This window comes from Staurois parvus, unplaced genomic scaffold, assembly GCF_062004578.1.
Source record: "Staurois parvus isolate SC_StPar_1 unplaced genomic scaffold, SC_StPar_1.0 ptg000186l, whole genome shotgun sequence".
Lineage (NCBI taxonomy): Eukaryota > Metazoa > Chordata > Amphibia > Anura > Ranidae > Staurois > Staurois parvus.
This window is the reverse complement of record NW_028317982.1, coordinates 2,721,835-2,734,672: the sequence shown is the minus strand read 5'-3', so window position 1 is coordinate 2,734,672 and position 12,838 is coordinate 2,721,835. Positions and strand designations below refer to the sequence as shown.

The 12,838-nt window shown below is 42.9% G+C and overlaps 1 protein-coding gene and 1 pseudogene across 1 annotated transcript in view; one reads left to right on the top strand and one right to left on the bottom strand.

Annotated features, from left to right (window-relative positions):
* Positions 1 to 12,838, bottom strand: part of OTOP1 (otopetrin 1) — a 72,168-nt gene that overhangs the window by 44,885 nt on the left and 14,445 nt on the right. The window lies entirely within an intron of this gene.
* Positions 1,740 to 1,855, top strand: LOC149462082 (U2 spliceosomal RNA; annotated as a pseudogene).

Sequence of the window (12,838 nt, the reverse complement as noted above, 5' to 3'; positions counted from 1 at the left end):
TACAAATACACAGCCACTAAGAAGACAAGGCACTTCCCTGCTCCTTCTTGCACCAAGCAAACAGACTGTGCTACCCCTTGCTGCAGAAACTGTTCCCTGCTAGTTCACCTTGTAAAATTAAAACCAAACTGAGCTGTCATTTAAGAACACAGAACACCCCCCAGCAATTTCCTGCTTGTGTGATTGGCTCACTGATTGTCCCAGAATTTTACACTAAAATACAAGTCATATTTTAGGCATCCCCTGCAACAAAAATATCCTTTTTGGTGAAATACTCTAAAAGGGAAATCACATCTAAAGGGATGCAGGCCTTGCAATTTTCCTCATTAGAGTCCTGCACGTGCAGCAGCTGATTGATAATTATAAAACCACTCCCATACAGATTCAGTTTGCACATGGACACAGACAAACAGGAATTTCTTCAGAATAACAAAATGTAGAAATCTGCAACAAGGACGGAACACCATCACGATAACCAAGTTTGTGCGCACATGCATTTGTAGGGTGCACATTGTACGGTGTTATCTTCGCAGTGCCCGTTATCATGCACTTGTGTGTGGCCAAGGCGCACAGTGGGGGTATATTAGGGTTTGTCCTCCTTCGTGGGGTGTGCATTATGGTGGACGGTGTGGTGATTCATAGAGCAATCTGGTGAGCTCTCTCTTTGAGAATATGGCTTTTTTGTGTCATACATGGTGATACGTATAGAATATGCTTTGTGAGTAACTTATGTTACCATTTTGGCAGTGGTATCCTATGTAATTTTTACCAGTATAATTCTGATATTACTCATAAGGGGACATACTATTTTTTGCTATGTTTATTTATGCAGATGGTTTGATCCCTTGTTTTTTTGTGGCTGTTGGTTGTTCTCTTGTTCGGGTAATTTAAGGGTACTGTTATTTTCACTGGATCCATTATATTGTCTGGCCACCCATTTACTAGCCAATGTAAGTATTTTGGTACTACCTTTTGGTGTATAGCCTTTGCTCTCTCCCATTAAGCTGGATAGCTTGTAGTTTGCTTTCTTTGGATCTTATTGTTTATCCTCTCTTTAATTCACAGATATATGTTCCTATTGGGAATGTGTTTGCTCTTCCCTTCTTTTACCATATCTGGGTCTAACTGAGTGATCACAGTTTATCTATCTGTCCTACAATCTGAGTGAGTATTGGATACACCTATATGCAAGTACAGACCTTAATGGTTGGTCTATGATCAATTATATACAGTGCTCAGTATAAATTAGTACACCCCTTTTGAAAAGTACGATTTTAATCAATATCTCAATGAACACAAGAACAATTTCCAAAATTTTGACAAAACTGAGTTTAATAGAACATTTGCTTAGCTCATTACATGAAAGTAAGGTTAATAATATAACTTAGATTACAAAATCTTCCGTTTTACTCAAATTAGTTGATGCATAATTGAATACACCCCAGGGGCAGACTGACCATTTGGAAACTGGGGCACTGCCTGAGGGCCCGGGGTCAGTAGGGGGCCCCATGAGATGCCCCTGGTACCTTTTTCATATGCTTTTTTGAGTTTGGGGCCCCATGAGTTGTCAGTCCGCCCCTGATACACGCCACAACAAAAACTGCTACATTTAGTATTTTGTATGATCTCCATAATTTGTAAGGACAGCACCAAGTCTTATAGGCATGGAATGAACAAGTTGGCGACACATGGCAACATTTATCTTTTTCCATTCTTCAAGAACTATCTCTTTCTAGAGCCTCGCTTCTCGGCCTTTTGGCTAAGATCAAGTGTAGTATCTGTTCTTATCAGTGTCCAGTGGAGGTGCTCCCGGCCATTCTAGCTTTGCGGGGATGGCTGTTGTATAGTACCCTCACTGGTATGATGGGGGTCTGGAAGGCTAGTACCGGGGGGACAGAAAGCGTGGTGCCCACGAGTAGAAGCTGGGGCCCGTGAGTAATTCCCCCGAGAAGACCTGAAGGACCCAGTACCTCCTGATTTGGACAGATCTACCTTGTCTGGCCAGGGGCTGGGAAGGCAGAAAGTCCTCAAACTCAGTGCCCCCTGAGTAGACGCCCTCAGGGGTGCCACTAGTAACACCTGGGTGTTGGACCCCACAGTGTGAAGATGGCACAAGGTCACTGTCTTTCACTCTTTTTGCACAAGCGCCCTTAGGACCAGGCCTTTTGGCTAGGACCAGGGCAATTTTTGCTACAGGCCTCAGGGCCTGGTCTGTGCACAATTTGGCATGGTCCACCTTTTTATTTTCTATTTATTTAATTTATTATCACTCCCACGTTTTGTCACTTTTTCTTACTTTTGTGTGTGTTTTCCACAGGATGGAGGGTGTGGGTCCTCGGGCCTGCCCTGAAGTCTAGGGGGAGGATGTGTGGCCTTTTGGTTCCTTCCTCCCCTGATCCCTAGGGGGTTTTCTCTTCGGGAGAGCCCCCTGACCAAGTACTGGGTGTCCGGCTTCGGCTGGACACAAGGAACGGTGGTCCACCAGGCCTTTTGGCCAGGAGGACCAAATGGGAACCTTGTCCCTGTCAGGAGCTTCGTGCCCCGGGGGATCAGGGTAGCAGTCCAGCCCCTTTAGGGGTAGGACAAAAGCACACCCCTAAGTGCACTTTTTCGTGTGGTGTTTTGCACTTGCACTTTTTTTGTGAACACTTACGGGTTTTTTCGTTATAGTTGCACGTTTGCGGACTAAAAAAAAAAAAGATCTCTTTCTAGAGCCTGAATGCTGGATGGAGAGTGATGCTCAACTTGTCTTTTCAGAAGTCCACATAGGTGTTCAAATCAGGAGACATACTTGGCCACTGAATCACTTTCACCCTGTTCTTCAGAAATGCAACAGTGGCCTTAGATGTGTGTCTTGGATCACTGTCATGTTGGAAAAGTGTACGGCGACCAAGGGCACAGAGTGACGGTAGCATCTTCTTTTGCAATATAGAGCAGTACATCTGTGAATTTATGATACCATCAATGAAATACAGCTCCTCAACACCAGCAGCACTCATGCAGGCCCACAGGAGGACACTGCCACCACCATGTTTGACTGTAGGCATCATGCATTTTTTTTTTGTACTCCTCACCTTTGCAACACCATACAATTTTGAAGCCATCAGTTCCAAAAACATTTATCTTGGTCTCATAACTCCAGAGTACAGAGTCCCAGGAGTCTTCTTCTTTTTCAGCATGGGCCCTACCAAATTCTAGGTGGGCATTTTTGAGCATGGGCTTTAGAAGAGGCTTCCTTCGTGGATGACACCCATGCATGCCATTCCTCTGCAGTGTCATGGGTATTGTGTCATGGGAAACAATCACCCCAGTTTAGCTTTCTACTTCTTTAGCTAACTGCAGTGAACTTGCATGGTGACTTTCTTCAACCCTTCTCATCAGAGGCTCATGTCGAGGTGTTAACATTCTTGGATGACATGGATGTCTCTTGAGATGGTTGCAGATCCATCTTTGTTATATTTTTGTATCACTTGTGCTACAATTTTCTGACGGATAAGTAAAGCTTTGCTGATCTTCTTGTAGCCTTCACCTTTCTTATGTAAAGACATTATTTTGTTTCTCAGGACTTATGACATTTCTATTCCATGTGGTGCCATTACTGACAGCATGAAATGGGAAGGGCTTTACTTTGCTAAGTAACGCCTTTTATAATCAACTGTCTGCTGGACACCTATTTAATGAATAATTAGACTCACCTGTAGTTGAATTCTTGTTAACCCCTTGGCATCAGTGCCTCCCAGCCCTTTAAGGGTTTCAGAAGCTGGGAGGCGGGGCGGGGTTTTAGGGTCATGTGACTGCCATGATTTGCTGGCACGGTAGTCACATGATCGGGAAAAGTCCCGACCGAAAGAGGAGATTGGGATCTTTCCGCGAGTACCGGACATGTGTGCTGGGAGTGTGCAGGGCGCACGCTCTCAGCACTTATGTTTTTCTTAATTGCACGCAAATGTGTGGCTGCTCGGCGTCAAGGCCCAGACGCTGAGAGGCCGCACATTTGCGTGCGGCCAGCGCCAAGAGGTTAATTAGGATTTTGTTGTCTAAAATGTATCTTTTAACTTTTATGAATACCTGAATTTGTAATGTTAAAATTATCCCAAAAAATTAATTTTAACATAAAAGTGTCCATTGAGTCCAAAGGGTTATGCAAAGTTATACAAAGTGTTGACCACAATGCCTCAGTGTGGCTGTGAACAGGTGGACGTGGTATGCTTTGATACACAAATCTTACATTTAAGTTTCCATTTTGCTACAGAGGTGTTTTATGGAGAAATAAAAAATTATGAAAAATGGCATGGTTGTGGGCAGAATGGGTGTGATGTGAATGGGTCCTCAGGGCACTTCCCTTTCTGCTTGCTTTTTGCTATGGAGGTTTTCATGATTGAAGAACAGCAAGAACAATGGTGTGGAAGAACTGCTCCATTTTGTTCTCAGAAAACAGCATGCAGAGAAATGTGCCCTTTCTGAGAACATTTTTGTACTTTGTCATTTTTTGCACTTTGTCAAGTGGCAAAATAGCTGAATAGAAAATGTAATCATAATGCTGTCCACACTCCAGAAAATAATCCAGAAAAGAAATGACATGGACTATATGTGCTAGAAAAACAGTATCACTCATGTTGTTGTAAGCCAAGAATAAAAAGTGCATAAAAATGCCATCTACTGCGATCCCACGCCCACTAGTCTAGCTGGAATCCCCAAGGGGAACATTCTGAGATGAACACAATGTAGTAGCATGCAGACAAGAAATATGAACATTGACCAAACAATAGAATATTCAGAAAAATAGATCATAAATCAAACTGGTAGTATTATTAGCGTTACATTACTTGAAAATCAAGGATGACATATTTTATAGATTATTCAAATAATAAAAATAACCCCTACTCCGGGCTAATCTAACTACCGTAAGTGAAAAATTACCTGTCAATACAAACTAAATATAAACTGCTGCATTAAACAACCCCCAAACATTTTTAGAAGTGAATTCAAACCCTGCATATGAATTTAGGTTTTGTATGAATTCACTTCCAAAGATTATTCAAATAATATGGAACTATTTAATCATGTTATTTTGCCCCAGCACAATAAAATAATGCAATTGTTTTATGCAGTGTAATTTTGTATGTTGCTGGTATTCCACGGTGTCATTTCCCCAGAAAAAAGGGCCACATCCAGTTTTTCATGTTTTAAGTTGCACTGCCAGCCCATTCAAAATGAACGGTCGGCATTGACCCAGTGTGCACAATAGCATGTGACATTAATGAAACACATAGCTTGTATGGACTCTGAGAAGAGATATGTTGGCTAGTTAAGAATAAAAGTGAAAAGCTCTGCGCCAAAGATTTAATAAATAATTATGCAGCTGCAGTCACTAAACTCATTGGGGTTTATTTACTAAAGCTGGTTCACTCAGAATCTTGTGCACTTATGCATAGAAACCAATCAGCTTCCAGGGTTTATTGCTATAGCTTAAACTGAACAAGCTGAGGTTAGAAGCTGATTGGCTACCATGCAAAGCTGCACCAGATTCTGAGTGTACCAGCTTTAGTAAATAAATCCCACTGTGGAGTGTGCAAATAAACAAATACAGGTATGTGTACGGCCGCACTCAAAATCTCATGCTAAACTATCCAATACAAGAAAAAGTGTTAAAATAATACTATATAAAATGTATCAACAAAATATTCACTTTCAAAATATTGTGCAACTCAGTTCACAGTGTGTCCTTAATAATTATTATTAAATCCAAATAAACAAAGTCCCTAATGTCCACCATCAGATGTAATAAATGTAGAAATTTTTTTTTAATTATATATATATATATATATATATATATATATATATATATAAACACACACACGCTATATAGCCTAAAAAATTGGGACACACCTCCAAATCATTGGATTCAGGTGTTCCAACCATCTCCATGGCCACAGGTGTATAAAATCAAGCACCTAGGCATGCAGACTGCGTCTACAACATTTGTGAAAGAATGGGTCTCTCTCAGGAGCTCAGTGAATTCAAGCGTGGTACAGTGATAGGTTGCCACCTGTGCAATAAGCCCATACGTGAAATTTAATTTCTACTAAGTATTCCATGGTCAACTGTTAGTGGTATTATAACAAAGTGGAAGCAACTGGGAACAACAGCAACTGAGCCATGAAGTGGTAGGCCACATAAAATGACAGAGCGGGGTCAGCGCATGCTGAAGCACACAGTGCGCAGAAGTCACCAACTGTCTGCAGAGTCAATAGCTAAAGACCTCCAAACTTCGTGTGGCCTTCAGATTAGCACAACAACAGTGCGTAGAGAGCTTCATGGAATGGGTTTCCATGACTGAGAAGCTGCATTTAAGGCTAGTGCAATGCAAAGTGTCAGATGCAGTTGTGTAAAGCACGACGCCACTGGACTCTAGAGCAGTGGAGATAGGTTCTCTAGAGAGACCAATCACACTTCTCTGTTTAGCAATCTGATGGACGTGTCTGGGTTTGGCGGTTGCCAGGAGAACGGTACTTGCCTGACTGCATTGTGCCAAGTGTAAAGTTTGGTGGAAGATTATGGGGGATTATGGTGTGAGGTTGTTTTTCAGGGGTTGGGCTTGGCCTCTTAGTTCCACTAAAGGGAACTCTTAAGGTGTCAGCATGCCAAGACATTTCGGACAATTTCATGCTCTAAACTTTGTGGGAATAGTTTTGGGATGTCCCCTTCCTATTCCTACATGACTGCGCACCAGTGCATAAAGACGTGGATGAGCAAGTTTGAGATGAAGGAACTTGACTGGCCTGCACAGATTCCTGACCTCACCCCGACAGAACACCTTTGGGATGAATTAGAGCAGAGACTGCGAGCCAGGCCTTCTCGTCCAACATCAGTGCCTGACCTCACAAATGCGCTTCTGGAAGAATGGTCAAACATTCCCATAGACACCCTCCTAAACCTTGTGGACAGCCTTCCAAGAAGAGTTGAAGCTGTTATAGCTGCAAAGGGTGGGCCAACTCAATATTGAACCCTACAGACTAAGACTAAGACTGGGATGCCATTAAAGTTCATGTGAATGTAAAGACAGGCGTCCCAATATTTTTGGTAATATAGTGTATATATGTACCGTATTTTCCGGCGTATAAGACGACTTTTTACCCCTTGAAAATCTTCTCAAATGTCGGGGGTCGTCTTATACGCCGTTAACGGCATGCTGACACTTTTTAGGGGGGGCGGCACGGTGCCGCCGCCCCCCCCCCCCTTCTTCCAACAGAAGGGAAACTAAGTACAGGGGTGGGCAGGGGCTGCTATCTCTTACCTGGCTCCGGTCCCACGACGATCCGGTCCAGGAAGCGCGGCTGCTCCTTCCTTCGGTTCGTCCACTGGATGTTCGCGCGGCTGCTCGGCTCCGCCTCCTCACCGGTGATTGGCCGCCAGAACTGTAGCTCAGGAAAGGCACACAGGCGGCCAATCACCGGCGAGGAGGCGGAGCTGAGCGGCCCCGCGAAAATCGAGTGGAGATGCAGGTAAGTGTGCCGTGCTTAGGTGCTGCTGCAACCACATATGCTGGCTGCAGCAGCACCGTACTGGAACAGGGGTCAGCAAGTGTCAGTGGGAGGAATAGTGCCCCATCGTTGCTGTCACTGATACCAATGATGGGGCACTATTCCTCCCACTGACACCAACGATGGGGCACTTTTCCTCCCCCCCACTGACACCAACGATGGGGCACTATTCCTCCCCCCCCCCCCACTGACACCAACGATTGGGCACTATTCCTCCCCCCCCCCCACTGACACCAATGATGGGATACTATTCCTCCCCCCCACTGACACTAACGATGGGGCACTATTCCCCCCCCCACTGACACCAATGATGGGATACTATTCCTCCCACTGACACCAAAGATGGGGCACTATTCCACTGACACCAATGATGGGGTGCTATTCCCCCCAATGATACTAATGATGGGGCACTATTCCTGCCACTGATACCAATAATGGGGCACTATTCCTCCCACTGACACCAATGATGGGACACTAATCCTCCAACTGACACCAATGATGGGGCACTAATCCTCCAACTGACACCAATGATGGGGCACTATTCCTCCCACTGATATCAATGATGGGGTACTATTCCTCCCACTGATACCAATGATGGGGCACTATTCCTCCCACTGACACCAATGATGGGGCACGATTCTTCCCACTGATACCAATAATGGGACACTAATCCTCCCACTGACACCAAGGGAAGAGGGGTAGTCTTATACGGCGAGTATAGCCCAAACTCTACATTTTAAACAGGAAAAGTAGGGGGTCGTCTTATACGCCCAGTCGTCTTATACGCCGGAAAATACGGCATATATATATATATATATATATATATATATATATATATTTGTACAAAAAACACTTTGCTTAAAGGTGTGATGTCAAAGCATCCAGTGTCCTTCACCTCTTCAAGTAAATGGCTCACTTCTTTCAACACAACTTAAAATACAAAGTAAAATTTGTTCCTTTAAAAGGCATCATACACAATGCAATCCACTTCAGATCTTGTTGGAGCACTATGCAATCTTTAACAACCAACGGTGAGTTAATAGATCCACTCTCTTCATTAACCGACTTGCAAGACTCTCACAGTTCCAGACCATTTGCCAACATGTTAAAAAACAGAAGGGACGGCTTCATAGCGTAAAACAATCTATTATTTATTAATAAAAATCATCAGAGATACACCTCAATTGCCATGTGTCATGCCCAACACTAAGGAGGCAAGAGCATATACAAGTAAAGCCACCGGCTCCAGTCGCAAACACAGGCTGCGGGAACTTCATTCAGAGCGTGGCTCTACCTAACATGTTTCGACATATGTCGTCATTTAGATGCAACATGAGTTGCACAATATTTTGAAAGTGAATATTTTGTTGATACATTTTATATAGTATTAATTTAACACTTTTTTTGTTTTAGATAGTTTGATAGTTAAGAATAAAGTTTGGCCAGTTCAAATATCCCTCCAAATGAACAAACACAAAACTGAAGACAGAGAAACAAAATGTCACTAACCTGGGAGAGCACAGACACATGTTGATCACTTGCTCATTCTGAGTATAACTAACAACTAAACCTTTTTTTTTTTACTTGTGAATAGAGTGGAGAAGGATTAGAACCCCTTTCATGTTTTATTGCTGTCTGTATCCCTGTTAGGGCAATTCACCCTCTCTATTTGTCCTGTTTACCATTATCATTCAACATATCATCATCAAAGTGAAAGTTAAAGAAAATCCCTAATTTTGTGTTGTCCCCAGACATGTAATAGAGGGGAAATCTTCCAATGGGGACACTAGTTCTGGTGACCTGGGGGTCCCCAAGGAATTCCTTTAATTTGCAGGGATTTCCTCTTGCTTACTGTTTGGCTATGGGACAGAAAGTGAAGGGAAATCTCTGCAACGGGACACAGATGGTGAAAAAAAAAATAAGTACCGTAGTTTGTCGCAATTCCAGGAGCGTACACAATTTTAAAGCCAGACACATTAGGTATCTATTTATTCAGTGTAACATCATCTTTTATATTTTACCAAACTATTTGGTATTACATTGTGCATTCAATTTCATTAAAGTGTATTTATTCCAAAAAATTGCATTTGAAAAATACTGTGTGACATAAAATATTGCAACATCCACCATTTTATATTCTAGGACTTCTGCCTAAAAAATATATGTTTGGGGGTTCTAAGTAATTTTCTAGCAAAAAAAAAATTCAAATTTTTACATGTAAGAGAGGAATGTCAGAATTGGTCTGGGGGTCAAGTGATTAATCAGCTGATACTCTGGACAAGATATAAAAAAACAAAATGACGGTAGGGAACATTTTCCTGAGTGCTTACAGAATACCATGGTCACTGGTTTACAAAAAGCAACTAAACTGCTGTGTACACCTATAAAAAAATCTGAAAAAAGTCTAAAAAAAATCTGGTTTCTGGAAATCTGGAGATTTGTAGAATAAGGTAGTAAATAAAGTGTTTCTAGCAGACTATGGTTGCATACATCTAGATCTCACTTCCATGCATCCCAATGAAATTGAACACATAATTTCCAGAGAGGCCAAATTGATTTGGAAGGCTTATAAGCTGTTGCAGTTTGCTTGTTTGCCACGAGAATAAAGTAATCAGGTGCTAGGTTCATTTTAGTTACAGCCCTCCTGTAGTGATGTCGTGGTCAGTGCCCATATATAAGCCAGGTTGGGAGGAGCCCTAGTGCAGTCACGGCATGGAAGCCAGAGACCGAACCAATACGCAGATGTGGTCAGCTAAGCAGGGGCAGACTGACCATTCAGGCACTTGGGTACTGACGGGGTCAGTAGGGTGCCCCGTGAGATGCCCCTGGTACCTTTCATAGGCTTTTTTGGGTGTCGTTTGAGTGTGGGTCAGGACACAGGGGCCCCATGAGTTGTCAGCCCACCCCTGCAGCTAAGTGAAAGCCCTGGACAGGTCTGGAGGACAGGGAGAGGTGGACCTGCACCCAGAAGAGCCGGCTGTAGCCATCCTGTCTCTTATGGTGGTGGAGGCTAGAGCAAGTTGCAATAGGCCTTGAAGGCCAGGCCTATTGTGTTCCCTGGAGTGAGGTTATCCCCATGGAGGATCTGGGAGAACCCCAGAGATGACAACAGTGATACTGTCTTATGAGACTACCTGGAAGGAGCAGTGAGCTGGATACAGACAGCTTACTTTATATCCCAAGGCAGGAATGTCCACACATATAGAATTGCTGAACTCGGCTAATGTTACTTTAAGATGGCATTTACAGTCACATGACATATACATACTATCCGGGGTCACTTGACAACATTCAGTCAACATAGCAGACAATCCACAGCAGTCACATCTCAGGACCCAACTGGATCTCTGCATATTCTGAACAGTTTGATCGATATTGGCAGGCAATCCCTGTGCTCACTGTTTCCTCAGGAGAAGAGTGTTAAAGTATCTCATTATGGGTATGCCATGTGAACAAAGCAGCACAAGTACAGGTACTAGCACCTTAGTGAAGGCTTAAGGTGCAGTAGACAGATCAAAGGGATGGGCAATGAACTGATAGGGATGCATGCCCTCAGTAAAATGCAGGTAGGGTTGATGTACTTGAAAGCTAGAGATATGCCAGCAGGTAGCCTTTATATCCACATAGGCTAGAAAGTCACCTGAATGGAGGAAATCAATGCCTAACCAGATAGATTCCATGTGGAATGTTTGCACTTAAATTAAGGCATTGAGTTCCTTTAGCTGCAAAACTGAGCAGGCACCACTTTGCTTCAGGACCAAGTTCAAATAGAAACCCTGTTTTTATTTCAAGACCATTGCTATGACACCCAAAAAGGGAACCTGACTGCAGCTTTAGATCCCCACTCAGGCTACCGTGGTTCTATTTAGCTGAGTCCGCTATAGGGTGCAGTCTGAAGTTTGTCCTAACGCACTGTAAGGATAAGGAAATATTTCAATAGCTGCAAGACAAGTAATAGTAACCTCTGTCTAAGACACACCCCCAATGTGTTTCACCCCGGGGCTTAAGCATGGTCCAAATGCGTTGAGGGTGTGGGCTTAGATGGAGCGAGCTGAGGTTGCTATTACTTGTCTGTTATACCTTCTGGCATGTGTGCAGCTATTAGAATGTTTCCTTATCCTTATAGTGTCCCACAAAAGGAATCTGGAAAGTGGTAGAGCTTACAATGCTAGCTTGTAACCCCAGGACACTATGTCCTTTACTTATGCGTCCAACATATATTTGGTCCAGGTGATAACAAAGGCTAAGATATGACCCTTCACATTAAGGAGCGGGGGCATCTCCTCATTGCAAGGACTTACTCGTTTGATAGAAGGTTTTGAATTGCAAGGCCTGTGATAGAACCTGGCTTAGCTTTGGCTCTAGATAACTGGAAGAAACAAAAAGGAACTCTTCCTATCTACGGAGGTAAAATTTTTCCCCACTTGAAGTGTTAGCCTTCTTTTGCTGGGTCAAACAGTGCACTTCCCTCATGCTAGATATTTGGTGTATGATTTCTACAAGTCCATCAACACAGTAGTGTAGAGCAACACTCGTAGGTTCCAACTGTTGGAGATCAGAAGATCACTGAGAATTGATCTGGGATCTCTAGACATGTCCTTGGATCATACACCCAGGATCTGCCAGATTGACATGACAGCATGACAGAAGCGACAGGTTGCATGGCAGGACATGCTAAGAAGAACAGGGCCTTGAAAGGGGCTTCCAGTCTTTTATCCGCAGAATCTTTAAAAGAGTCCTTGAAAGGGAAAGCCAGAGTCTTGTTAAGACAGGAAATGGTTATATCCACAACGGGAATGGCACACTTCCAAAACAATCCCTCTTCAATGCAGTACTGATGTGAATACAATTCTACAATCTGAGTGTGCCATCTCTTGTACATCTATCTACAAATTTGCAATGCAGGGCCTGTCAGATTGTACACAAATTAAACAAATTGCTCAGGTCAATATCACTTTAGTTGTCACATGTAAATCAAAGCGTTATTGTAATGAGATTGAACAATCAGATTGTATAGCCAACTTTAAAGAACTCTCCATATATGTAAATTGGCTGCAAATGTCTGCCTTTTGAAAATGTTAGTTGATGCACTACTACATCACAGACTTGGAATAAGCATGAAGAAAATGAAAGTCAGAGAACAGTTCAAACTCTATCTTTATACTAGTTCAGGACCAGAGACTTTAAAAGCATTGAAAGCAAAGCAAGTGTATGTTAGTCAAAGAACTAGCATTTTTAAAAGGAGAGGTCAGATATGGCAACCTTTTCTCATGACAGGTTTCTTTTAAAGATAC